General features: G+C 40.2%; 1 protein-coding gene across 1 annotated transcript in view; it reads left to right on the top strand.

Moving 5' to 3' along the window:
- The window catches only part of SORCS1 (sortilin related VPS10 domain containing receptor 1), a 652766-nt gene that overhangs the window by 259367 nt on the left and 368627 nt on the right, over positions 1–24772 (top strand).

Below are 24772 nucleotides of genomic sequence, written 5' to 3'. Positions count from 1 at the left end.
TCATTTGTTTGTTATAAGAAGCTTGCTGACTGCTCCAGAATTCAGCCAAGAACAGCAACTTAAGGGACAAAGTTTGATTTTCCATACACTCAGGATGTTAAAACAATGGAGGGAAAATGAACCAGAAAGCTTGCAATAAAGCTTTTTTGGAATGATCTGCTATTCCAGAAGCTGATTAAGACTCTTAATCTGTCTCAGTGTGGCTTTGTTATTAGAGAGAGAGAAAGAGGGAAGAGAGAGAGAGAGAGAAAGACCATGTCTTTTCTCTTTATAAAAAGACCATCTTAATAGGGAGAAAAATTAAAGATACCTATATTTCAGTGGGTCTCAGTTCTCTCTAATGGGCCAGTTCATATCTTTTTCTGTTTAAATACCCTAGGTCTTTTTTCTTTTTCTCTTTTGATTATTTGCATTTTTCTATTAACTACTGCAAGGAGGCCTACATATAACTTATAGTGTAAAGAAGATAGAAAAAGGATGTGCAATCCACAATTTCTAAGGATTTTAGGAATCATTTGTGCTGGAAAAACTAATTCTCTTCTGATCTTTGAGTATAATCCCCTTCTAAGTCTCTCCTCTAAGGCTAAGCCTCTCTTGAACAGGAAGCAGTTCTTTAGTACTGAAGCATATTCTTGGAGACTAAGTGACACAAAGGAGCCATTGATTTCTTACCTATGAGAGCCTGTGTATCTCTTACTGATGTTTTAATAAGTCTTGTTATCATTACACTTTTATAGTATGCTTTAATTGCATGTAATTATAATTTTAAAAATTTGAAGATAATTTGTTCTTGTTTTCTAAAGTCTCTTAAACACACACACACACACACACACACACACACACACACACGAATACTTCAAAAAGGTAATGGAAAAGTGAAATTACAGTACAAGTTGGGCCAGCGATAGTGTGGTAGATAAGGCATCTGGATCCTACATGGCTGTCAAGTCTCAGACTCAGAGCTTTGAGAAACACATTGGGCACGTGTACATGCTTACCCAAAATCCTGAGAGGAAAATGGAAGAAAAGGCACTGTCGTGTGGCTTTTCCCCTGGAGGGGTGGAGGATGCTGTCTTTTTCTGTCTCTCTCTCTGTGTCTCTATCTCTCTGGTGAGTGCATGCACCCTATAGAAAAATTACAAAAATAGAAAGAGAAGAAAAGAGCAAGTTTATTTCAGTGCAAAAATGTTTTTAAATCCATGCATAGATTTTTTTTTGGTATAATATACATTTTACATGAACTTTTTAAAGACCCACCATATATTCACTGTGAAACGTTGAAAAGTATTGAAAGTGTATTTTCTGGGACAAGCAGATGGCGTAATGGTTACATCGCTGGATGTCCACATAGTTGGTCATGGTTCAAGTCCCAGACCCAGTGGCTTAAAATTCATGCTGGGCATGTATACGCGCATGACCAAAATCCTGAAAGGAGAATGGAGAAGAGAGATTACAGTGTGGCCATCCTTCCTTGGGGGGGTGATTTCTCACTTTCTGTCTCTCTGGTGAGTGCACATATCCTATAGCAAACATCTTTCTTGAAAAAGAAAAAAGAGAAAAGAAAAGAAAAGAAAAGGAAAGAGAGTGAAAAGAAAATGTATTTTCTTAAAAAAAAAAAAAGAAAGAAAAAAGGCAAGTGTGAGAAAAACTAAACATGGAGAGGAAGTTAGGTGATAGCTGTTAATTGTCTTCTTGTCCTCTTCTCCGGAGACTAGTCTTTTACTCCCTCATTCCTTTTTGTCTACTCCCAGGATAATGGGATGCCTCTTTCCATAGTCTGCATGAGATGTGGAGCCACATGCCCAGATGTAAAGTCTGCTGTTGTGGGTTATTGCAGTAGACCTAGAGCCTGACCAGGACAGAATTACACTCCCTCCTCTAACCTATCCTGTCTCTTCCATTAAACAGCAGAATCCTGCCCACAATGTTGAGCAATGTATTATTTTTTTTCCTTTTTATGTTTTATTCTTAATAATTGGATAGATAATCTGATGTTAAGACTAACCTAGGCATTTATCATAGTCTCTTGCATAAAAATTTTGGAGGAAAAATGGTTACAGTTTGAGATCTTTGATCTAATGTCAGTTTAATATACTGTAACTCCTTAATAATTCTCTTTCTTCAGAGTTAAGAACTGCTATGTTTGTGTCTATTTATACCTCTGGATGAGATTTTATACTCTAATGTTATATTCTGTTTCGTTTCGTAATGTTTTATTATGTTAGTTTTAACCACATGAGACTTTTTTTTTTTTTTTGGAGAAGTTTTATGCTATAGGGCGCGTGTGCTCGCCAGACAGAGAGAGACATAGAGACAGACAGCGAGAAATCACCCCCCAGGGGAGATGGTCACGCCACAATCCCTTCTCCTCCATTCGCCTCTTGGGATCTTGGGCACGCATGCACACGCATCCGGCGTGAGTTTTAAGCCACCGGGTCTGGGACTTGAACCACAGTAGACTACGTGGGAGTCCAGCGACATAGCCATTACGCTAACTGCTGGTTCCCATGATTACGTTTTTTAAATTTGCTATTAGGCACATATGCGCACCAGAGAGAGAGAGGGAAGGTAAGTGGGAAAGCAAGCCACTCAGGTCTGGGACTTGAACTGCAGTCAGTCATGTGGGAGTCCATTGACTTCACCACCACACCAGTTGCTGGCCCCTGAAACATGGATTTTCAAAGCACGCATGTAGTATGTGATGACAAAAATCAAGGATAATACCATGTTCATCATTTCAACCAAGAACAACATCACTCTTGAGTTATATATGTAAGATTGACAATGCCTTTGTTTTTCATTCAGTTTTGTTATGCTGTTCTTCATATCTTAATGACCATACAATACTTAATTATATGGGTTTATTTTTATCTTGAGCATATTAATCCATTGCCTAACACTTAGATTGTTTCTACTTATTCATTACTATCAGGAATACTACAATGATAAGTCTTAGAATGTGAATACCATAGACTTTAGCTGGGACTACATGTGTTTAGTATGTCTTGATCTGCTCTTATATTCTGCACAGACGTACTGGGGTTGTTGGAAAAGGCATAACACATTTTTGCATAGGAATACAGAAAGATATCTCATGACTTTTCCAACAACTCAACATAATATTTGGTATGAACCTTCTGATTTTTCAATTTGGAAATTATTTTCTTTTTTAAGTTTTTTTGTTTGTTTGTTTGTTTTTTTGCTATAGAGTGCAAGAGCTCACCAGAGAGACAAAAAAGTGAGAAATCAGTGCCCAGGGGAATGAATGGCCACACTACAATCCCCCCTCCTCCAGTTTCCTCTTGGGATTCCGGGCAGGCATGCGCATGGTGTGAGCCTCAAGCTGCTGTGTCTGGGACTCAAACCACGGTCAACTATGTGGGAGTCCAGCAACACAGTCATTACGCTACCTGCTGGTTCCCCTTTTTAAAGTCTTTTTAATGGATCATTTAAATAGCAGATCTCTCACCCTGTACATATATAACATATATGAAACATGGCCAATTAAAAAATATATCATTTATGTGCAGTTTTCCAGGACCATTTTAGAGTCCAATAAACTTGTAAGAGTAGCTCCTTTACATCATCAAGGAAGGTTTAACAAAACCATTGGCTTCATATTCCCATGGGACATACCTTCCTTTGAGCTCTGGTATTGCCCCCAAAGATAAAGGACAATTGTGTCCTTTTGCTGAGAAGGGACAATTTCATCATAAGAACACAAAAATAGACTTGAAGCAATTATATGTGGAATGCCGCATGAACAAATTTTAGGTTATCTCAATAGAAAAGAGAAAGCTAATTGTCTGGGCTGAAACCTTCTCACTTCTCTCAAGCAATTGTTAAATGTAGGAAACAGTGAGGGGGAAATTACTATCCAGCGTTGGAGAGACTCTAGCTTGGCCCCGAGATCTAAAGGGGTTACATGTCAGTGAGCAGGCTTAAGCCCTCAAGAAGAGCAGGTTATTAGCCTCTGTATTTCAAGCCAATTTCATGCTAAGCAGGGAGCCAGTGTAATTTGGGTGTTAAGTTTCTACGGCAGGAGCAGCCTTTTGAGTGTGGAGGCGGTCCAGTCCCGGAGTCCAGAAGCACAAGGTGGAGTGCCTTGTGGAACACTAAGCACGCAAAGAGGCCAGCAGGAGAGATGGCTCGCAACAAGCCCTGGGGGGACGCAGAAGAGGTAGAGGAAGGGGTCCTTGTGTGGCTCTAAAAATATAGACGAAAATACTTTGTCCAGGATTATGAGACTTTGCCTGCTCCAAATTAGCAAATTTTAATCTTCAAGAAATGCAATGATTGGAAACTGATTGCTGTAGTGCATAAGGCATGAGAATATAACATGCAAGAGTGAAAGTATAGTTGCAAAGGAGGTGATTTTCAAAGTAGACATATTTTAGAAAGTATGTGCGATTCTTTAGTGTAGACTTTGTGCGTAAGCAAAAGAATTGTCATTTTGTGTTGAGGAGCATCTGCAATTTATTAAAAACAGAACAAGAATATGTAAAACCCTAAATACTTATCAAAGATACACAACAAATACATTTTACTGGTCTGTTCCTGTAGAAAGACAGCATTAATCTACACTACAATCATGTTGCCTTAAAATGAAAAACAAAGCAAAGCAAATCCATGCAATTAAATGTAAAAATTAGGATAAAGAAAAAGAAAAGAGACCAAGGGATCTGTGTTCATTTGTTTCTCAGCAGATAGCCAGCAGCAGCACCGACATTTGCAAAAATAGAAGATGGTCAGCAACAATTTGGACAAGGTCCTTCTGAACCACCTGTCAGCTTGATCTTCTACATATCTTTCTTTTCAAACTCCTCTTTGGTCTTTTGCCTCCATGCCTTTTGAAATAACACCTTGCCTAATACAATCTAGGTAGATAGATCAATATGACAGATAATTTGTGGAATTTTTGCAATATTAACTAATATCAATTTTTGTTCATTGATTTCAGTTTTGTGTTGCTTTATTTTCACTTTTTTGGGCAGTTTTATCACATTCAATAGGATAAAATGTTCCTTTCAATCATGAGCAGTTCCCCGGACAACATGCCCACTAGTGAACATGTATTTCTTGCTATGAAAAATTGTTAACAAGTAGATAATTATTACTATGCCAGAGGGCACATGTGTAATCAGAGAGGGAGAGAGAGAAAAAAAATTACCCATCTCCATCAGGCCTGGTCATGCTACAATTCCTTTTCCTTTAATTCTCTATCCTGTTAGGATCTTGGGCACATACACCCCACATGTTGCCACTTGAACTGGGACTCAAGCTACCCTTGGGCCTGTGGTATCTGGTTCTCTGCACAGTGCCTAACCATTGTGCTAGGAGTCAGCCCTAAAAAAGTTTATGATTATCTCAAAAACCTTTTTTCAAGAGAGTGAGAAAAGAAGCCACAGACTGGGAAAAAATATTTGCAAATGCTAAACCTGCTAGAGGACTGTTATGAAAAACATAAGATTACTCTGAAAGTGCAACAATGTGAAAACAATCTTCTCTTAAAACTTGTCCAAAGTCTAGATGAATAATTCACAAAGATGATATGTAGATGATAAATAAATTAAAAATGTTCAATATTGTGTATGATAAAGGAATTAGAAATTACAACAATGATGTTATACCATTGACACTTAACTAGATTGGCTGAAAATTCCACACACTGACATCAAATGTTAGTGAAGATGTAGAACAAAGGGTAATCTTATTTACTTCTGGTGGGAATGCACAACAGTAAGCCACTATACAAAACAATTTGACAGTTTCTTACAAAGCTAAATGTGATCTTGGGACCAGCAGTTAGCATAATGGCTGTCGCTGGACTCCCATGTAGCCGACCATGGTTTTGAGTCCTGGACCTGGTTGCTTAAACTCACGCCGGGCATGTGTGCGTGCGTGCCCGGGATCCCAAGAGGAGAATGGAGGAGAATGGATTGTGGTGTGGCCATCTCCCCTGGGGGGTGATTTCTCATTTTCTATCTCTCTATGTCTCTCTGTCTGTCTGGCAAGCACATGCGCCCTATAGCAAAAACCTCTCAAAAAAAAAAAAAAAAAAAAGATACAGCTATCATGCTGGTATTTATTAACCCAAGTGAATTGAGAGCTTATGTCCACATGAAAACCTGCATGTGGATGTTTATCACTGCTTTAGTCATCATTGCCAAAACTTGGACTCATCCAAGATGTATTTAAGTAGGTGAATGGCTCAACAAACTCTGCTCTAGTCAAAAGAATGATCATTTGGCTACGAAGAAATGAGCTATTAAGTCAGGAAAAGACAAGGAGGAAAATTAGATGTGTATTAGTAAGTGAGAGAAGCCAATCTGAGAGGATGTGCCAATGGATGGTTCCAACTATGTGACATTCTGAGGGCGGAAATAAAAAGCAGTGGTTGTCATGGGTTATGCAGAGAGAGGAGCGAATAGGCAGACAATGGAGGATTTTTAGTGCACTGGAACTATTCTGTATGACACCGCAGTGGTGAACATATGCCATTATTAATTTGTCCAACCCCATGGAGTGTATAGCAAGAAAATCCTCATGTAAACTCTGGATTTGGGTGATAACAATATGTCAGTGTTGGTTCCTCAGTTGTAACAAATGTTCCCCTCGGAAGCAGAGGTTGGCAGTTGGAGGCTGCATGTGCTGGAGGGGTGGGGAGCACTCTGTACTCTGCACTTTTCACTTAATTTTGCTGTGAACCTGTAACCACCCTAAATGAACAAATGAACAGAAAACAATGAGAAAGCAGGCTTTGAGTTGTTCCATGATCTCTAGTGTTTGTTTGGTCTTGTGTTGATTGTTTTAAGCCTTTTGGAGAACAAGTGGGGATCCATCCAGGTGACAGAACCTGCTGTTATTGCAGGTTCTGCTGAAGCTAAGTAGTCTTTGGCGCCACAGCCCTCCTGAAGCGACCCTATTTCTTCTTCCTCTGCTCAAGTTCTACATGAGTGCACAGTGGCAGCTGGATGTTTAGCACATGGCACATGAAACCTGCCCAAAGGAAATCATAACTTTGTCCTTGACTCAAAATTAAAGTGCTGAAACAAACTTATCCCCTTTATTCTTTCTTAAGCCCTAATATAAGCTTTGTTCACTACCTGAGGAGACCTGTCTACCCAATAAGACTGTCCATTTACAAGTGGCATTTTCAGATTCTTGACCTTTTTATATATTTCCTGGTGTTTTCTACTTCTGGGACTTCAAAAGTTCAGCAGATCAGAGGGGATTTCTCAACCTGGTATAAGATACAGCACACAGGAAAGCAATTTCTTAGATTTCCCTTGTGGGAGTAAGGTGCTTGGCTTGCATAAGGTGGGACTCTAGAGAGAGCTTTTCTGGAAACCCTGGCAACACAGGAAAGAAATAAGCATTGTTCAGCTTGAATTTATAATGGGTGGAAGAGAGATGTCGACTAGCCTACCTGGTTTTGCTTCCTGTGCACTGACCCTTAGCATTAGCACTCACAGACGGTGTATAGTTTCTTAAGTTTCTACCGATGTGCCAGTGCGGTAAGAGATGCCATGATTCCAAGGCAATTGTGAGGTGGACATCCTCCTTCCTCCCCACCCCTGCCTCCCTTGTACTGATTTATAAGGCAGATGATCCTGGAAGCTTGTTTTAGGACATTTTACACCTTCAGTCAAATACAGGACTCAGATAAAGTATATAAACATGGATTAGGAGGGCCAGCTGTTGGTCTGGTGGTTAAGGCACTGGATCTTACATGACTGACTCCATGCTTTGAGTCCTGGACCCAGAGACCTGAAAAACATACCAGGAACATTGTGTGTGTGTGTGTGTGTGTGTGTGTGTGTGTGTGTGTGTCAAAATCCCAAGAGGAAAATGATGGAGAGGAGATTGAGGCCTGGTCACCCTCTCTAGGGGGTGAATTTTCACTTTCTTTCTCTTTCTGGTGAATGCACATGTCCTAAGACCAAAATAATAATAATAATAATAATAATAATAATAATAATAATAATAATAATAATAATAAGGAGGGAGAGAATAAGAGAATACTGTAACGCTGATATATTCAGAGAAAGTTATATTATGAGCCCCATCCTCGCTATTTCAGGAGACTGGTGGCTTGTTATGTCAGGCTAGCCTGGAAAGGACCCAGGAGGCAGATGCATACTGTGAGACCTGCATGTGGGGAGTTGAGTGAGGTTGGTTTGTTGATAAAGAGTTGTCAGAATGCCGGACTATTTCCTATTGCCACCACATAAGGTGGGAGCAATTTCCTCTTCCTTTTGAGCTAACGGAGGGAATGGAATTCAAGAGAGTTTCAATGATCTTTCCTCAGACTTGCAGATGAGTAGAGTACAGTAGAACCTGAATCTTGACTCAAACCATCCAAGTGGTTCGTGCATTATGATCTGATTCCTGCCTAGGAATTCTGAAGGCAGAGGCAGGAGCTAATCTTGTGCTGCATGGTGAGTCAGGGAGGGTAGCCCTACTCAGTGCCTTGAATCTGGGAAATAAGTGTGTTTTCCAAGACCATGTAAGAAAGGTATTACCGGGGAGCTCTCAGGTCTTGTTCAGCACACTTGTCTGAAGTGGCAAAGGGACCTTAGTGGGAGAAGGACTAGAATTGTGCTGTCAGGTGAGCAGCATCTGGGGATATGGTGGGGTGGTGGTAGTCTCTTGTTATTACTTGGTCTGGAGATGAGTCCATCCAGGTAAAGAGGAAGTCCAGCAAGAGACTCTGTATAGACCACCAAAGAAATGTCATTTTCATCATCCTCCAAACCCAGAGTACTGAAAACCACACATGGACACCCTCCATCCCTATCCTGTTCCTCTCCTGCCTTCCAGGAGCAATGTAGCCATAGAGAGTTAGGAGGCTCTATCAGACTTAGAGGAAGAGACATGCACCTGTCCCACAGCAGGTGTTGGCCTGAAAAGCATGCAGTGGTTCAGGCTCAGTAGATAGAGAGGAAGAAAGGATAAGAGATGTATTTAATACAATCAAAAAAAATTTTTATCTTCAACTGAACATTTTATGTACTGAATTAAGTCAGTACGTATGATTATATGATTTTTTTATTTTAGAGAGAGAGTCCTTTTTCTTTCTTTCTTTCTTTTTTTTTTTCTTTTGCTATAAATAAGGTGTATGTGCTTGCCGGAGACACAGAGACAGAAAATTACAAATAACCCCCTACGGGCGATGGCCACGCCACAATCCCTTCTCCTCCTTTCCTCCATTCTCTCTGAATTTTGGGCATGCACACATATGCACCTGACCACTGGGTCCAGGACACAAACCACAGTCAGCCACATGGGAGTCCAGTGCCTTAACCACTAGACCACCTACTGGCTCCAGTGCATATGATTTAAAGGGACTCCAGGACTGTCTGTTACATAAGAACATACAGAAAGCTCAGAACCCCTTCATGTGTTATACCCAGGAATAAGGAAAGATTGCTTCCAAAAAAAAAAAGATTTATAAGAAGATGGAAACTAAGACTTGTGTTTTGTTTTCTGTTTTTGCTTTAGGGTATGTGCATTCACAAGAGAGAGGGAGAGAGGGAGAGGGAGAGAAAGAGATCTCCTCAGAAGTGATGGCTACATCACATTCCCTTTTCCTACAGTCTCCTCTTGGGATTTCGGACACTCATGCACATGCACCCAGAAATCACCAGGTCTGGGACTCATACTGCACAGTGGGCCAGATGGAATCCAACACCTTAACTTCCACACTACCTGCTGGCCCCAAAGACTGTGCTTTAAGTCACTAATCATGTGTGTTCTGCACTGCGGCTCCAGATCTAGGTGCACGTGTGGGTGTCGGCCCTGACTTCCAGAGAGCATAGGCCTGTGGCCCCCTGTGGTTCCTGCTGTGTCTGCTTTTCTCATTGTAGGGGTTGTGGTTCTCTGGAATAAAGTGGCGACAGGGGGCAACAGTCATTGGGGTGTAAACTTCCTTTTTTTTGGAAGTAATCATGTAGCCTTGGAAGAGGGGAAGGAATTTGCCACAAATTCCGTTAAAGCTTTTCATTATCCTGACCAACTTATGGGGAGAAAGTATATAACCATTTTAAATGTGATTAATCCTGATACCTTATATTACATTAAAGCAATCATGTTTAGGGTGAAACACATGCCATCTTACCATGAACATTTAATTTATCTTTCAGACTGGAATGCTTTTAGAGCTAGCACCATGAATAATCATATTAAAACAAGAGAAATACATTCAGATTGTTCTGAGTAAACCAGGCCACATATGGTCACCCCACCTTTATTCTGTTGCTGCCCATCTACGGAAGAAAGAGTTGGGCTTCCTTCCTTCCCTCTCCTCACCTCTCTTCTCCTCCCTTCACCTCTTCTTATCACCCCTTCCCTTGCCTTCCCTCTTCCTTTCTTTCCTAAGATATGAGAGCTGTAAATATATCTTGCTTTTGGGCAGCTTCAGGACATTTACTGTATAACACTATTAAGCATCCCTTGAACTAAGCAACTCAGGGGAATCTGCTGTTTTTTGCTTCATGCTTGATGCTGTCTTGGGTTACACACTCATGCCTATCTGAGTCCAGCCAAGGCATTTAAACCGAGGCATCAGATTATAAAGCAATGCTTGTCTCTCCAAGGAGTCTTTATATATTCCTGGATAGATAGAAGTCCTAGCAGACATTCTGAGTCCTAGCAGACATTCTGACCCCAGGCAGACCACATTCAAGAGAAAGGAAAAAAATAACCATAACTGTCAGGACAGCAGATAAGAGTCAATGCTATTAGGTGTGTTCCTTTTAAAAGTCATTGAAATTGGAAAGGAACATAATGTTTAAAATCAGAAGACCTGGGTTTAAGTACTTCTTACTGATACTTACCACATACGGGTCAGTAACTTTCTCTAGTGAAGGACAGAGATATCATGCCATCACCTGTTTATAAAGAAGTGTTTAAGAGGTCACTATTGTAGAGGGCATTAGAATGTATACTCTATTGTGCAATTTTTGAGGTAGTCATTATGAAAGCTCCTGCTAGTTCCTTTCATTTGCCACTAAAATTAAGTTTCAAACTTTTCCAGTGTTACCTTTTCTGCTTTCCTTCTGAGCCCAGACCTTTAAACTTCTGGTAGGGAGATACCTGCCTGTGTTTCACTCCTTAGACCACTGAATATGCTGTTTCTCTGCTTTTATTACACACACACACACACACACACACACACACATGCACACAGTATTTGATGAAGTAACATATGTGACAGGGCATAGCAAATGGCAAAGTTCAACCAGGTTGTTCATTATTGAGAAGCTGCTTTGGGACCAACAGATGGCGTAATGGTTACATTGCTGGACTGCCATGTAGTTGACGTTGGTTCAAGTCCTAGACCTGGCAGCTTAAAACTCACGCCAGGTGTCTGTGCGTGCATGTGTGCCCAAGATCCCGAGAGGAGACTGGAGGAGAGGGGATTCTGCCGTGGCCATCTCCCCCCCCACGGTGATTTCTGTCTGTCTCTCTGGCAAGCGCATGCACTCTATAGCAAAAATCTCTCTCTAAAAGAAAAGCAGAATCTGCTTTGCTCAGGAGCACGCCTGGCAGAGGGCTCTGCAATGAAGCAGGTACAGACACCTCTCAGAAGGGAGTAGTAGACACAAAGATTTAAAAAAGAAACAATAGTTACAATGATGAAAACTTAATTGGCAAGTTTAGGGAATAGCAAACAAGATATAAATTCACCTAGCGTCCCAAGGATGTTCCAAATGAGCTTCAGCTATTGAGAAAACAATTACTAAGGAAGAAGTTAGCATAGGCTCCTGGCCAACTTGGCTTTGGCTTCTAGCACTTGAAGTGAGCACCATTCATAGGAGCCATATTTTTTCAGATATTTGTTCTATACTTTGGCTCCACTGGAAAAATTCCTCCAAGAGGTTAAAGGACTCTCTAGAATCCAGAGGTTGTCAAGCCAACTTATAATCCATTGGCTGCACTTAAGCCAGTGGTTCTCAGCAGGATGTTAGGGGCAAGTTTTTGCCAAGATTTGTCTGGAGACAATGTCTGGAGATATTTTGGGTTGTCCAAAGTGAGGGAGGGGCAAGGGACACTATTGACACAAAAATGGGTGGAGGCCAGGGATGCTGCTGAACATCTCATGTATACAGGGCAGCCCTACATAAAAATCAGTAATCCATTCTAGAGGGTAAAGAAACCCCAGCCTAATCTAATTGTAAATTTATTAATATGGGAGGTATAGTATAAGCAAGAAATATGGTCTCTGCTCTCCAAGGATGGAGAACCTTAATGAAGAGGAGACCAGAACAACATGCCCACTAGTGAAAATCATTTCTTACTCAGCACTGTTTACAGAGCACCCACGACATATCAGGTACTCTGCAGGGTTTGAGTATTACAATTATGGCCAAAAAGGAATATAGTGTCCATCCTCTGAAGCTGAGTCCATTGCAGAAGACACACATGAAAAAGGAAAGCACATGTACAGTTCATATTGGATGAAAGGGAAAATCAGAGTTGCCCTAAGAGAAAATAACAAAGACTTTTGTTAAATTAGGCGATCTGGGGAAACTTCCTCTGAGAATATATTTCTTTTTTTTTAATAATTATTTATTTTATTTTATTTATTCATTTGTTTTATTTTAATTTGACAAGAGAGAGACACAGAGAGAGAGGGAAAGTGAGAAAGCAAGCCACCAGGTCCAGGACTCAAACTGTGGTCAGCTATGTGGGAATGTTCAGCATCTAAACCACCATGCCACCTGCTGGCCCCTGAGAATATATTTCAACTGAGAAAGTGGCCAAACTGAGAATTAAAGGGATTGATCAAGGCAATTGTATGTATTATCTATTGGGTCATTGGGAAAGTCGTGACGTATTTTTCTTTTCTTTTTTTAGAGAGAGTTTTTTTACTATAGGGCATGTTCGTTTACCCACCAGAGAGACAGAAAGAGACAGAGAAACAGAAGGTGAGAAATAACTCCACCCTCCAAGCCCCCCAGGGGTAGATGGCCATGCCACAATCCCTTTTCCTTCATTCTCCACTCAAGATTTTGAGTATGCATACACAGGTGCCCAGCATGAGTAAGAAGCCTCCGAGTCCAGGACTCGAACTGTGTCGTCCAGTGGGAGTCCAGCAATATAATCATTATGACGTCTGCTTTTCCTGCATGGTGTATATATTTTTTTTAAAAGATTTTTTTCCCTTAGGGCATGTGTACTCACCTGAGAGAGAGACAGAGACAGTGATAGGAAAAGTGAGAAATCACCCCCAAGAAGGATGGTCATGTTGCAATCTTTTTTTCCTCTATTCTTCTCCCAGGATGTTGGGCACACATGCACATGCACTCTGTGTGAGTTTCAACCCACTGGGTCCAAGACTAGAACTGTCGTCGGCCACGTGGGAGTCAGCAAGATAACCGCTACTCCATCTGCTGACCCCCTCTATGTTTTAGCTATGCAAATAACTTTTCCAATGACCCAGTAGAAGACATCTCTAGCAATGAAAAAACTGGACAACTAGAAGCAAGATAGTGAACTTAAAATGCTTGAGGGCATGATGAAAAAAAGAAATAAAAACTCATTGTGATGAGCAACTGTCTACTTCATTCATTCTAGAAATATGTCTGTGTGCCTCTGATGTATTAGACTCTGAAAACATCTTAGTGAGCAAAATCAAAAATGGTTTCAGTTCTCAGATTGTTTAGATTTTAGTGGGAGAGAGCCCACTAAAATCGATAATAATAATGATAATTAAATATTCATGGAGTTAAGTACTGGGCGCAGAGATCTTTGTCTTTATAAAAGACTATTATTAGAAAATTTGATCTAAGCAAGAGCACCAAGAAAGTTGTCTTTGTTGTTGTTTTTAAACAAAGGAATGACCAAAAGGTGTATAGAAAATGGCCAGGTGAAGCGTGGTGGAAGGTCTTCTTGGCTCCCACATGGAGCCAAGAAACATGGTAAGAAAGAGAGAGTACAGTGACTCCACTGAGACTAGAGTAGTGGGGGGAAGAGGAGGAGGCTCCAAAAGGAGATCACCCAAGTAGGGAAATGCAGGATGGAGACTGTGAGGCTGGGAGCAGAATAGGATGAGTAAGGAAAGGAGGGGACTTCTATGTATTTTGAAAGGTTCCAGAAAAAATGCTCCCAAATTATGTAGGAAAATAAAAGAGAAAAAGGAGAGGGATAATGAATAAATTAATGCTGTTGGTAGAAATACATTAGCTTGTACCTATTTAAGAATACTTTGGGGGGGTAAAAGATTGGATAGGGCTTATAGATAAACCAGCTGAAGGTATGAGTGTGTCAGAAGTGAAGGCTGGGCCCCTGGCATGCCTCACGGGATGAATTATGGTACAATTCACTGAGAGGAAACTCTGGAACAGGACCCATTTTGGAGAAGATCACAAATTCCATTTTAGAAAGTTGATTTTGAGGTCAGTTTGGGACATCCAGGAATAAGTATCAATGCAGGTCTGGAATGCAGAGAGGAGGTATGGGCTGAAGTCAACCAAACATTGGCCTCTTGCCTCCCTATAAACTGACTCTCTTTCCTCTGTAGAGGCTGGTACCTAGTTGTTTTTTGTTTGTTTGTTTTAAAAGAATTGTTTTCTTTTTAACTTTATTTGTTCCTTTATTTATTTCAATTTGACCAGAGAGGGATTAAGAGAAAGAGAGAGAGAAGGAAAGTGAGAAAGCAAGCTGCAGGTTCCAGGACTCAAACTGTAGTCGACCATGTGGGAGTCTAACACCCCTAACCACCATGCCACCTGCTGGCCCCAAGGCTGAAACCTAGTTGTAATCGCGGCTCCATCACTGTTCATCTGCACACTGAAAAAAGGAACAGCCTACCTCTATCAACTGATAGCACCTCTCAACTTAATCAGAGCAATGAGTCAGAGAGAGTAAAAATCCAAGATCAGTGTGGAGCATGTGCTGAAAAAAGACAGAAAGAGACAGAGAGACAAAAAGCAAGAAATCACCCCCCCGGGGGGATGGCCATGCCACAATCCCTTCTCCTCTGTTCTCCTCTCGGGATCTTGGGCACGTATGCACATGTGCCCAGTGTGAGTATAAGCCACCAGGTCCGGGACTCAAACCACGGTCAGCTACATGGGAGTTCAGCGACATAGCCATTACGCTAACTGCTGGTCCCAAGAGGGACATCTTCACCCTCAATAATTTGAGAAGAATTGGACTCTCACATTAGTCATTCATATAAACCATAAAGTAGCTGATTGATGCTGTGCTGGCTAATGAGCTAATTGGATGACAGGATTATAGCTTGGAAAGGAATCTTTAAAGTTATCTAGATAAGTCCATGCCTTTTACAGTTGAGATCGAGGTCAAGAGAGAATGCATGACTTACCCAAGGTCACTGTACACACTAAGGACAGAGTTCAGCTGCCATCTGTCCCAGTTTATTTCACTGTCCTACTTGAATCTATCCTCTGACGTCTTGTATGTAAGGGGAGCTGATGTACAGTATTATTTCACAGACCGGCACTTGGAGTATGGATGTTGGTCTAATAGTCCTAGACCCCTTTATCTAAGGGAAAAAGTGTTTCATGGCTTTTTGCTAGCATATTCTTGTAAATCACCCCTACTGAAGTCCAGAATAGCTTGGATAATGATATGAACCTTAACTACAAATTTAGCAGTCTGTTACGGCATCTAGCAGTTTTAGTTTATCACTGTCCCAAGGGGAGAAAGGAAGAAAAAAGCAGCTTAAGAAACAAGCTAATAAATTTGCTTTTAAAGCCCAGCATCCTCCTCCCTCCTCTCAGCAAATGTTGTAAATTCTTGGTGTTTATGGTTTGCTTGAGGAAGCGAGCTCAATGTCAAAAGTGTTTTAATAGCCTTTGATTTACTTTTGAAGTGCTTATTAGGATGATTGATGATAGTGTTTTGAAGCCAATCACAGACCTGGGAGAGACAAGAACTTCACTGCCACCTTCCCATGGTTTGGGCATGTGGTTGGTTTGAGGAGAACTTACAAGCAGAGCAAGGGACTCAGCCTACATTTCTCTTTTCTCTGTGAGTGGCAGGTGACTCTTACTTTTTCTTTGTGCCCTAAAAGAAGCTGGTGGTTACAAGGACATTGCATGGGCTTCTATTCCTCAAACGCTTGAGTTTCAGAGGCCACCTACTGAGTGAGAGTAAAGTGGCCTCCCTGGGACTTTACCATGCCATTGAGATTTACAGGAAAATTATTCTTCCAAGTTGAGTCATGAACTCAAACAAGACCCAGTAGTCCATCTCGCATGCATCAGAGTCCTACTGAATAGCAAACCAGGAGGTTGAAGCAGTAATCAGCTTGGGTTGCGTTTGTTCCGGCCATAATAATTGCCTTACCATGCACAGCGCCCAGCGGGGTGAGCTTGGGGTGAGCAGGGTGAGCGGTGAAATCCCCCTTTCCTTAATAGAATTAAGTTGCATTTCATCCTGTGCTCATTATGCGAATCCGCCATAGCAGCATAACTGAGAAAGCTGTGGAGTGGGCTTTTGAGATGTAAATGCTATCGCACCCACATGAAAATCCATGAAGTCAGTTCCTGAGTCTTTACTTACAAGACATTTAGATGAAGAATCAGTGTATTTCAGTTCCAGCAGCATTTTTCTTCCCTCTAAATCCAGCCACAGTGTTCATCAATTTGTTTAATAATGCCTGGGGAGCCTTTGTTCCGGCATTGAATAATGAACATGAGGAGTGCCCACTGCTTTAAATACTTTCTAAATGTGTGTTCCCTTCTGCACGCAAAAGGAAAATTGACAGGAAAGAGACTCTTTATTTCATTTGAAGAGAAATGACATGGTGGAGTTAGCTTTGGAGATAATACCTGACGGAAGAAAAAACAGTTCAGCAATATAGTCCCTGATTTTTCTTTTTTTCCATAGTCCAGTACCATTGCCCCTATAACATGATCTCAAAAACTGGCTATCCAAATCCTGTGTGAAACTTTGGAAAGAATTCATCCATGTTGGAACCACACCTGGGTACGTGGGGTAGGATTTAGGAATCTATAGTTTGTATTTCTTCTCATGCAACCAGAGTAGAACCCTGAAAGAATCACACTACTGAAACCTGATTGTGCAGGTCTCTAAGACAGTCACTTAGAGAACAATTGGTCCTAAACTTTTGTAGATTCAGATGCTCTGGGAAGCTTGTTAAAAGGTGTATTTTCTGATCAGCAGAAATCTCTGGTTCTGGTAAGTTTGGGGTGGAAGTCACATCAACACTTTATTTTTTTTTTTAATTGTCAGAGAGCACATGCGTTCATCAAAGACAGATAGAGAGACAGGATGAGGCAGAGGGAGAGGGAGAAAGCACTTGCCCACAGGGAAATGGTCACACTACATCCCCTTCTTCTTCATCTCTCCACCCTGTCAGACTTTGGGACACCTATGCACCAATGCTCAGCATGGTTTTCAAGCCACTAGGGCAGGGACATGAACCACACAATTGGTCATGTGAGGTCTGGCTCCCGCCCACAAATTAACACTTGGCATGGTGGTTAAGGTGCTGGACACTCTCACATGGCCACCAAGATTTGATTCGAGGCCTGGACCTGGTGACATTTGGCTTGCTTTTTCACTTTCTCTCTCTCTCTCTCTTTCTATTTTTCTGTGTCTGGTCAAAATAGAGGAATGAGGGACCAGCAGTTAGAGTAATGGCTATGTCGTTGTACTCCCACGTAGTCGACAGTGGTTTGCGTCCCGGACCCGGTGGCTTAAAACTCATGCCTGGCACTGTGTGTGTGTGCCCAAGATCCCAAGAGGAGAATGGAGGAGAAGGGATTGTGGTGTGGCCATCCCCTCTAGAGGGTGATTTCTCGCTTTCTGTCTCTCTGTCTCTCTCTGTCTGTCTGGCGAGTGCATGCACCCTATAGCAAAAACCTCTTCTAAATAAATAAATAAATAAATAAAGGAATGAAAGACAATTGTAGACACTAGAGATAGTGTGGGACAGAGGGTCAGAAATGGGGATATAAAACTAAAAATGGAAAATGTTTGACGATAGCATGCATGATTAAGCCACCACACAGTATATTCTGGATGGGAAATCACATTCTATATGCTGTGGCCATGCTTAGGGAATGAATGTAATTTCAGTTTAAAAAAAAGTCTCAGGAAAAAAAATATTTTGAAGTAAATTACAAAAGTCTCAGGAAAAAATATTTTAGAAATAAATTACAAGACACTTGTGACTAGATTCTAGCTTTGTCCTTATTTTCAGTTTAATGTATTTTGTGAATCAATAAAATATGGAAAAATGTTTAATATGAAAGGGAGAGAGGGGGAAGGAAAAAAGTAAAAGTATGCTTAATTGACAAAAGAATGAGAAGCTATTTGCTGATAAGTTATAGAGTAATATCTTTGGCTTGATTGACATGCATAGTATTTGTGCTGGAAAAAGAAATGTACACTTTAAAGATGTGATGAAATGGAAATAAATAAATTAAAAAAAAACAAGTAAATGAATAAATAAAAATTAAATAAAGATAAAGTAAAAATAAAAATAAGATATTCCTGTACACGACAGGTAAGGATCCCCTCATGAGAAAAAGTGGTACAGGCAGACTGTCAGCCGCCATTGCTACTGTGCTTTGCCTGTTTCTGTTGTGTTTTCTCTGGAATAATTCTGATTTAAGGAATTTGGTCACATTAAGCACCTTGGGTGGATTTCATTCTTATTTTTCTCTGTGCTTTTTTGGTGCAGCCTTGACATCTGGCCAAGGTACATCTAATACAATGGTTTCCAAGCAGGACTCACTCATGTGAAGTTTTTAATATTGGGTCATTGGAAAAGTCATGACACCTTTGTGCATAGAGAAATATGTCATGACGTTTCTGACTACCAAAGAGATTGTTTTCAGTCCTTGTTTCCACTAAGAGATCCTAATTAAATTGGTTAGAGATCTTTTCCAGATTGATGTTTTTAAAATTTCCCCTTGCGAGTCTCACGGGCAAACAAGAATGAGAAACGCGGTAGAAGGAATGTGCAAAGCCACGAGAGATCTTGGATTGACTGAGAAAGGCTCAGTGCTGTGCTGCAACTCGGGTCCTGACAGTGCAGAGTGGAGTCAGGGTTTCTGTCTGTGGGGACCACACTTCCCAGGACTGAGTTCATGAGCTTTGATCTCCTTGGTACTGATGGCACGTGGCTAATCTGTAGATAGGATCAGGCGGAAGCTGTGAACTGAGAGGCAGGGAGAATTCAAGAGGAAAAGAAAAGGACATGTGCAGGTATTGTTCTCATTACTGAGCTCTGGGGGTGATGGAAGTACCGTCAGTGACCCCATAGCTACCACAGTCAGTACTCCTAGTGTAGCCCTGGCTGCTGGTGCACTCACTCTATGGTAGAATCCTGAGTAACACTTTAACCAAAAAGCTTATGGATGAAGGAAGCTCACTTTCCTTTGAAAACCCAGCTTCTCCGTGTTGAAGCCAATTTATAGATATTGTCAGCAGCAACCAATAATTCTTGGACACCTCTTGAAAATTAACATCGAACCCCTGCATAGTGCTTTGCAGTTGACAGAAAACTTGCACATGCGTTTTCTCCCTTGATCTTTATAAGAGATCTGTGAGCTGGACCAGCTGAACCACCTGGAAGAGAGTATAAGTTGTTTATCCAAGGACAGAGATCAAGAATATATCAAACCTGGGACTGCCATTTCAAATCTTAGGATTCTGCTTCCAAATCTAGGTCATTACCATAGTCGGAACATGGATAGACAGATTCAAAACATTTGCTACTATTACTTACCTTATACGTATTAAGCAATAATTAACAACTCTTAAGAGCTATGGTGTAATAGTTATTATCCTGCAACAAAGCTAAGAAAAATAATGAGTTGATTTAAAAAAAGGAAAATATAATGTGAATAATAGCATATGGTGTAGTCCAAGGTCAGATAGAATCTTGCGATGGCACATAAATGACCATTGTCGGGACAATACGTCTCCAGTCACACTGTGCTTATTCTTGTATCTGTGTTCAATAGATGACAACTAGATATGCTAAGTGGAGAAAAACTTCGCTGTTTGGAAACCATCTAAAAACATTAGTGCTGCTTTTGACTTTCATGGGAGACATTTCTATTAACTGTTATCAATGGTATTAATGTATCTGTCTATATACTGTTGCAGCAACTGATGAGATGACCTTGTGTGTGACTCTGTGTGTGGTGATTATTGAAAAGGATCTGCTCTCTGCCAGGCCCTGGGCAACAAGCACCCTTCCTTGGACATCTCATTTAAGCCTTATATAACGCCATTATTAGATACTGTCCTTAGCCCCTACTCCGTGTGTGTGTGCATGTGTATAAATAAATGAAGAGGCTGAGGCACAGAATTGTCTACCAACTTTCATTTTAGTAGAAACTAGGCTTTTTTGCAGAGTCCGATTCTCCACTGCTTTCTTCAACTTTGAATATACGGGGGCTTTTTTGTATATGTGGAAGAGAACAGAATCAGATAAAATTTGGAGATAGAGGCCACAGAGAACATAATTATTCTGCATCATGTATTTAGAGAAGTTTCACTTTGCTAGAGCAGAGAGGTGTGTCTAAAAAAGAATACCAGTAGGCAGGTGGGAGTGAGTAAAAATTGTTAGAGACCTTTTAAAGTCATTTTTTCCTGTTGTGATATATTAATAATACAATATGGGTTTGTCCCCCCTCTGCCAAGTGGGGAAACCCCCCCCTGCCACTAAATCAACAACTACACATGTAGCAACGCCTGCAAATATATTATGTGGATAGGTATTGCTTGTTTTGGGTACAGATGTGTATTGTGTTGTGTGTGTGTGTATGTATGTGTGTGTATACAGATACAGGATTACATGGACCAGAGAAAAGGGAATAGACATTTATAAGAAAAATGGAGAGACCAAATTAAAGCTAGAATTTATTTTCTCCTTCTTCTTATTTAATTTTAATTTAATAATTTAATTTTAATTCATAATTTAATTTTAACTATATATCTTTACAGTATAAAACATTGCATTTTCTAGCATGAGTATGGTGCACATCAGTCAAAACAAAGATATTACCATATACATTATCATCAGCAAATAACTTTTCATTTTTGTGTCAATTAAACGTATTTTTCCCTATTCCACTCCTTCTTTCCTTCCCTCTATTACTCATCCCCATATTACTCTTAACTTTACTATATCTAGTATCTACAGTTAACTCTCCCTGGCAGTATATCTTCTAAACTTTCAGTTTCTGCTAGAGCACAGACATTCAGTATATACTGAATAGGGACATCCAAAGTCTGTCTCTCATACCCTGGCTTGCTTCACTTAGCATTAAGTAATTCTGAAAGTTAAACACTGTGAAGGCATAAAAATCTTGGGAAGGATGTGGGATAAAGGGATTTTAAACTGATATCCTGGATAGATAAGCACCTACTACAACCCTCAACTACACATTATTGCACAATTACTAGGAAAGACATTCCCATCTGCTGTTTGGCAGAGGTGAAGTAGGGAAATGAACAAGTAGATTTCAGAGCTGATTTGATGCCATGATCTGGGGCTCAGGAATCCCTCTCCATAACCATGTACTTGTGTATGAGTTTGCATTTCAGTGTCCCAATTTCTATTCCTGAGTATATTGTTTTTTTTCTTGATGCCATTTATTTTCCTATTCTACTCTGTACCTGTAGACATTTTGCAAGGGAAAGATGGTGACTGCTGACAAAAGGAAGTCATTCTTTTCACCCCAGTGAAATCAGCAAGGGTCCTCAGCATGGGAGGGATGGATTGAGGGCAAGGGAGGCAGCCAGGCAGCCAGCATAAAATTGAATGCAGTCTTCAAAGACTATGTGTTCTGTGGAATTTCAAAAGACTGTGTCAGTGCTTCCTCCCCAACACCAGGGGGGCTAGGACATCACATTCAGGAAAAAAAGAGCATGGCAAGTGCAAGGTACTGCTTACTAGTGCTGTTGCATGGTTAGCTGAGGTGTGCATCTCAGGGAAAAGCTGGTCCTAGAAGATGACATACATTTCTTCCAGAGCATCTCATGGAACAAGGAAGACAGGGAGAATATGGGTACCATGAAGACCAAAAACTAATGGAGTAAATGGAATGTTCAAAGACGGTTGGAAGTAGAGCAATTGGGTGATAAAGCTGAAATTCCTAAAGCAGACTTTCATTGTTCACTAGATGCAAACTGGGGATAGTTCTTAGTCATAGACGAACTCCTTGGGTATGAGTGAGAAAAGTAGAACAGTGTAGCCTACTCACCTAGATTGGTGTCCATTGCCTCAAGGAGAACAGTCCAGTTTTGTGGTCCCACCATTGCTCAGAGGTTGCATAAGGGCTAGTGAGCTCTTAGGGAAGAATGGACAGAATGGACAAAGCCTCCCTCTGATGATGCATCCAGCTTGGGCCTTCAGAGAACACATTCACCCAAACAGCCGTCCAGCTGAAGCCGAGAAGCACTGCTGTGCACATCAGCTCAGAGAAGAGACAAAAATGGTCATTGCATGAAAGAAGATCAAGCTAAGGGCTCCTGAAGGCCCTCAGAGTTGACGGACAAGTTATAGTAGCTTTAATTTTGACATATACATCGTACATAGTTGTGTGTTCATGAAACTTTTTAGCCCAAGTTGGTAGTAAAAACACCTATCCCGCATTTAGGACATTTTATAAAACTGTTGAAAATCTGACGAAACTGTTTATAAAACTGATGAAACTGTTACCTGACAGTATTAGGCAAAAAAATGTGAACACTTGACTGTGACAACTGCCATCTAGGTACAGAAGGAGGCCAGATGTACTAATATGTATGGAGACATATAAATTTATCTATGCAAATAATGATATAGTCCTGACCTCTACAAAGGGACTTCTACTAAAAGAAAATAGTTAATAAGAACTCAAGTAAGTATTTATGCTGAGAGACATATTATAGATACTTTCAAGACTTCAGAGGAAGGACAGTGATCTACGGCTATTAGAACGGATTTCCTAGGAAATTTGGAATTAGGACTATACTTTCAGTATTAGTGGAATTTCTGTAGATGTGACATAATCCTTTTTTTAATCTTATACATGGATACCCATTTCGTTATTAAACTGAGACTACTTTTATTGATTTGCTGATTATTAGAATAATGTTTACTTTTTAAATATTAGAAAAATGACAGTATATATGAAATCTACCATAGTCCCAGCACTTTAAGATAATAACTTACTATTCAGATATATGTATTTCCTTTTTCTATATATAGACAGACTCAGAGAGCTAATTTAATAATAGCATGAGGGAATCTTCAAAAGGTGTGTGGAAAGTGTATATCATGAATAAACAATGCATGGATTTCAAAATGATCCTGTACCAGAGTAAACTTGTACTTTAATTCCAATTTTTCCATGAACGTTTTGAGGTTTCCCCATATACTTGAACTTTAATTTTTTTCCCATATCAATTTGTACTGATTATATTCATGTGTCAGTCAGTATCAATCCCCATTTTTATTTTTAAGCATGAGAATATTTATTTAATGATGATGTCACAAAACATTTGTCAATCCCTCCAGTGTTAAGGATTATAATAGTTTCTAGCTAATGTGTTACTCTTTTATGTAATACTGAGATAAAATTATTTGACCTAGCAATGTCACTGCTTGTAACTCATGAACAAATCTTGCAAGTATTAAAGCAAATTTGTATGCACAGTTGCTCTCCAGAGTAGTTGCACTGAATATCCACCTACTGGTGAGTTGTTTGGCTGCCCCTTTCATCAGACACTTGGCAGCAATGAGTATTATTATTATTTTTTTCAATCCATCACCTTAGGAAGTAGGCATAGTGAAATCGCTATGACTTTTGTAGTCTAAAGACTGATATTTTTATATTATGGCAAGCTAGTCAGCTGGCAAATCTTAACCACATACTCAATCCTTTCCCTAGTGTGTTAGAGTTGAACATTCTACACGCTATTGATTAGAGATGTTGTGGGATTCAAATAGATCATTGAGCTTCTGTGTTCTGGACTCTCAGGTTTACATTTTAAACCAGAACCATTTGTTATTACAACCTAGCGTTATTGATCTAAATGGTCTCACAGAGGAGAGAAAAGGTGTTGATACTGGATTGATGAGGACTATCAGAATATAGAAATTGAGTTAGTTATGACCTTGGAGAGTACTATTGGAGATAGTTTGCTATTATTATGGGAGAGACCGATAATGAGTTGTGAGATTGTTTTAAGGCATTCTGGTGTCTCTTAATTCTAAAATTCATTTTTTCCATGGATGATAATATTGTTAGCATACATTCGATATAATTTAGCCTTCCAGTGGATGCACAAACGCACATCTTTTCTTTTCTTTTTTTTTTTTTTTTGGAGAGACTTTTGCTATAGGGCGCATGCACTCGCCAGACGGACAGAGAGAGACAGAGACGGAAAGCAAGAAATCACCCCCCGGGGGGATGGCAAACGCACATCTTGATAAGGTCCTCTATAACAATAACATCATCTTGATAACACAGTTCCTCTATAACAATGCTCATGTTATAGAGGAAGTAATGGCACAGAGAAGTGGATGAATTATACTAAAGTCAAAGCATGTATTAGTAGAAAAGCATGAGCTCTAACTTCCCCCATGTTGTTTGCCAATGTATACCCATGTTCATGATGACTGATCATTTTAATGATAAAGTTACTTGGAATGAAAATGATATATATGACCTGTGTGTGTGTGTGTGTGTGTGTGTGTGTCTGTGTGTATATACATATATATATATAAATATATATATATATTTATATATATATAATGTATATATGT

Source organism: Tupaia chinensis, unplaced genomic scaffold (genome assembly GCF_000334495.1).
Source record: "Tupaia chinensis unplaced genomic scaffold, TupChi_1.0 Scaffold144255_1, whole genome shotgun sequence".
In the NCBI taxonomy this organism is placed as follows: domain Eukaryota; kingdom Metazoa; phylum Chordata; class Mammalia; order Scandentia; family Tupaiidae; genus Tupaia; species Tupaia belangeri.
This window is presented reverse-complemented; position numbering and strand designations above follow the sequence as displayed.